The sequence below is a fragment of the Nuphar pumila genome, chromosome 6, assembly GCF_984573655.1.
Source record: "Nuphar pumila chromosome 6, dmNupPumi1.hap1.1, whole genome shotgun sequence".
Lineage (NCBI taxonomy): Eukaryota > Viridiplantae > Streptophyta > Magnoliopsida > Nymphaeales > Nymphaeaceae > Nuphar > Nuphar pumila.
Genome location: NC_143254.1, coordinates 39,217,445 through 39,222,050, shown reverse-complemented (window position 1 = coordinate 39,222,050; position 4,606 = coordinate 39,217,445). Strand labels below are relative to the sequence as shown.

Below are 4,606 nucleotides of genomic sequence, written 5' to 3'. Positions count from 1 at the left end.
CCAAGTGATAACGCAAGCAAATTTACTTGCAAGGTGATTAATTGGCAATGTTATAATAGTCTGATCGGGATTCGGTTTTAATTTTTCCATCCAACTCTCAAGCGGAATTCGAATAGATTGGATCCTATTTGGTTTTATCTTTTTCCATCCTAATCCCAACCCGTTGATATCACTACTTATACCTGTCTTCATTAATCTATACGGGTCAACAATTTTGGTCATGCTCAGATCTGAATGCGAAACTCGGTGAAATTGGACCGTGTCAGAGCCTTCATACCTGAACCTGAAAAGCCAATTGAGTACAATTTCAATCATACACACTGCCGGAACAGATACATAAATATATGATTAATTTGAGTCATAGACTAAAAGCCACCAAAGCGCAGAGGGCCTAGTGATGATTTACTCTTTTATACATGCAGAAGGTGACCAGTGACCACACCTCTCACTGGATCTCACTGACCCGATCCGGATCAGATGACTTCGGACCCCAGACCTCCATTAGTGAAACCATGGCACAAGCAGTAGAAATGAGATAAGCAAGAAGATGGCCACTGCTGGTGGGGTTAAACTGATGGTGGCAGATGATTCTGCCTTTTAAGAACTGGATCAAATCGAGGGCGAGGGCATGTTCTCCTGGTCCGGACTGCATTTGGACTGGTGGGGTGGGTGGGTGCTGTACATGATGGCCTTGAGGACGGAGGAGACGGTTGGAATGTAGGTGGTTTTGTTCTTGGCCAGAAGCCATGTCAAGCCCATCAATTGACAGTCTCTGCTGAACATCTTGCTTGCCCGGTCGTTTGCGTTTTTTGTATTGTTTTCGTCGTCCTTGAGCTGCAAGAAGGAATCAGCCAGGACTCTAATCAGTCAAGTTGGGTATGGGGGGGCCAATGTGAGATCCAATTGGAAAATCAGTCAGAAGACCACATAGTGTTTGAATGCCATGGATCTCAGACGCATGTATTGAATTTGGCATGTATCCCCAACTAAAAATACAGAGGTAATTAAACAGTGTGTTTGGATGCATTCACTTCTAGAGAAAAGTCTCATGGTTTCACATTTGGTTGGGAGGTAATCCCAAAGGTTACAGCTGAAGCCGGAAATGATGCATTTTAAAATGTATAGAAAGCGAGAAGTGAAAAATAATATATATATATATATATATATAATGAGAATCAAAATAAAACATAAATAAAAACTAAAATAAAAGTGATTAATATTAAATTTTATGAATTTTTAGTATAAAAATTAAATTATTAACAAAATAAAAAAATGATAACTACTATTTTAGAGAAAGCACATGGAAGTGAGTGGGAAGAGCCCATGAAAACACAAAAAATATAAAAAGTTTAGTAAAACAACATATAAAAAGAATAGATGAAACTTGTAAAAAGCATAAAAGAAGCGTGGGAGAATCGAGGTTCTTATCAAGCTTCGAAAGCAAGGAGCATCGTGCTTGCATATGCGAAGCGTGGAGAATTAAGGTTTTCATCAAGTTTTGGAAGAGAGCTTCTCACCTATCTAAGAAGCTTTTGGATAAGTCTGGGTAATCCAACTAGTACCAAGTTGACCAAAAGATATGAAATACATAAAGGCTAGGAATTCCTATTTTTTTCCTTTGGCAGAAACACAAACCTTAATTCCACGAAATTGAGTGGTGCCATGAACTAAACACCTTATTAGGTGCCACTCTAATCAAGAATGGCTTAAGAAATTTTTGAAGTTGGAAAGAGTTACAATTTGGTACCAAAGAGACGGAAACATTTTATTAAGAACTGGGATAATGGCTGTGTTGTAGTTCAGCAAATCTTTAAAAGTAAAAAAACCACCGAGGTGGTATCCCATGGTAAGCGGGAGGTTCTAATCCTTCTGCCACATGGGGCGTAAGAGATATCTGGTAAGGGTCTGCCTAATCCCTGCTTGCCTTTAAAAAAAAAAAATTAAAGGTAAAAAGGTTGAAATAATTAAATCCATTGGTTTGGACCATATATATAGTTAATAACACGTGAAACTGCAAGAATCGTTAAATACTGAATATGTTATTTGAAAAGTTTTGCGTTAAAAAAGACAGCTGAAAACAAATGGCACAAGAAAACGAGTTGCAAAAAAAAATCGCCAAACAATATATACAAGTTCGATTCGGTTTTAAATTTATAAAAAAAGGTATATATATATATATATGCATATTTTTTCTTGAAAAACAAGTTAGGGTATAGTAACTATGAGATTCAAATTCCAGAATCATTATGATCCAAACTCAAGATATGATCCAATTAGATTCATACTTAGTTTTATATGAAAAGTAGGTGTGCACATGAACCGAGCTTTAGCCGAGCCTGAGCTTGGACTGTTCAAGCTCAGCTCAGCCAAAAATCTCAGCTCAAGCTTGGTTCCCAGCTCTAGCCTAGTCGTGCTTAATCGTACAAAAAGAATTTGTGTTACCACTAGGATAGGCCAGTTAAGTAAAACGTAAGAAAAATATATGTTAATTGAAAGACTCATTTGTAAAAAATAAATGTTTTTTTAGCCAACAGCAGTGAGGCCTGCAGCGAGAAAAAAATGGGAGGCCAATGTGAAATCCAAATTAAAAAAATTGTACATAAAGGACTTAGCTGAGCTTAATCAAGCTTTTTGACCTTATTCGGGTTCAATAACTTGATCAAGCTAGGCTCGTTTACCTGAGCCGAGTCTGACCTTGTGTTCATGATCGACTAGTTTATTTTGGTGCACAAGCTCAAGCTAGCTCGCTTGTTATGCACCCATACTGAAAAGTGCTTTGTTTAAATTCTAAACATTTCTCTCAAAAGAAAGTGTTTTTTTTTTTTTTTTGAAAAAAATTAGAGCATCAATTGTTTTGTTTGTCTTTAAAGTTTTATTGAGAAAAGCCTTAAAGGGTGGGTTCGTTCGTGGAGGGGCCTTTAGACCGGTTGTGAGGGCTCCATTCCTATGAGTGTCAAACCCCTTGCATTAATGAGGGAAAGAGATAAGCCCTGGGGGACTCCATGAGAGAAAGGGGTGCGTCGTAGGTTTACACCATCGGGAAAGCAAAGGTAACTACGACACTATTAATTCTTTGATCCCGAGGGTGGTTTGTCCATCATTCATGAAAAAAAAACATATTCTAAATGGAGTATTTTAAAGCAAGACATTTTAGTAAAATGACCAAAATATCCTTCAAAGATCCAAAAAAATTTCAAGAATGAAAATCGTATCCCTGAGTGAGAAGCCCCGTGGTAGTGAAGTATAGGTGCAATTTGCCCGGATTCAGGCTGGGCGTCATAACGCCTTACCCTTTACCTAAAGCAATCCAGAAAGCCCTATTCGGCTCATACGTTGTTCCCCAAACATGCACAGATTTAGAAGATGGTCCTAGGACCGACGTTCATCTCCGGTGGCAAAATGCCCTTGATTACTCACGTCCCCTTATTCCCATGATTGATTGCATTGCATCACCACCCCAAGATCTATGTAATTAAGAGCGAGTTCCTGAACTCCAACGTTTCCACGCTACATGAGTGCGTTTGCAGTGGTAAACTAGTTCATGATCTAAGACAGAGTTCCACAATATGCCAAAAGTATGGGGTCTCCCTATGCAAACTGACGCAGATCCTGCGGAAGGATAACGAAGAAAAACACAAAAGCAATAAAAAAAAAGAAAAAGAATAAGTGGGTGCGGTAGACCTTTACCTTCTGGAGGGCGGTGAGGCAGCGGGTACAACCGGCGTAGGACGAGTTCCGGCAGCTGGCCTCGAGGCCGCGGAACGCGGGGGTGGGCGCGGCCGAGACGTTGAACGCGGCAGGGCAACTGAGCCAGCTGATCTGGTGTAGCCGGATCCCGCAGAAGCACAGAACCGTGTCGCACGTCGCGTTGGGCTGAGGCAGGGCGATCCCCCGGCCCTGCAGCGAGATGGCGCACCTCTGCGAGTCGTCGGGCATCACGGGCAGGTCCGACGGGGCCGGTGGCCGGAGGGAGGACCGAGCGTGGGCAGCGTACAACCACGGGGCCAGAACCGGGCAGCACCGGCTGCGGTCCAGCCCATGCCCGCACTCCTCCTCTACCCCGCCGAAGAGCGCCGTCGAGAGGTCCAGCCGGCACGCCTCCGCCTCGGACTGGGCCGGGAGGGCCGGGACGGTTCCTGTAGACTCGCGCGGGTTCATCCGCTGCGAGGCGGAAATCGGATCGGTCGCCGAGACAGAAGAGGAGAGCCGCGAGGAGGAACCGGAACGGATTCATTGGGATGGATATGCGGAAAGATTCTTTTTTTTCTTCTTCAATAAGTTCTGCAGAAAAGAGCGTACAGCGGCTGTTTCCTTCTTCTTCGTGAAGATTTCAGAGAACAACAGCACGTTTTCTGTAGAAACCCAGAAAATTCAATCGTTTCTCTGTTTTCCTTCTTCCTCATGTTCGGCGGAACGCGAGAAGAGAGTGACGACTCGCTCTCGCTAATTCTTTTGAGGAAAATCTTTGAAATTACAGAATCTCGAGAATAAGATTTCTCCGGACTAATTTTCCAGGGAAAAGCCTCTTAAGAAAATCTCAGAAAGGAGGCGCCTTTCTGCGCGATTTTCCTGAAAAAAAGTTCAGAATAAAATCTCAAAAACTATA

General features: G+C 42.3%; 1 pseudogene; it reads right to left on the bottom strand.

Annotated features, from left to right (window-relative positions):
- Positions 1-445: 445 nt before the first annotated feature.
- LOC149834688 (putative GPI-anchored protein At4g28100 pseudogene) lies at positions 446-4,158 on the bottom strand (annotated as a pseudogene).
- Positions 4,159-4,606: the final 448 nt, after the last annotated feature.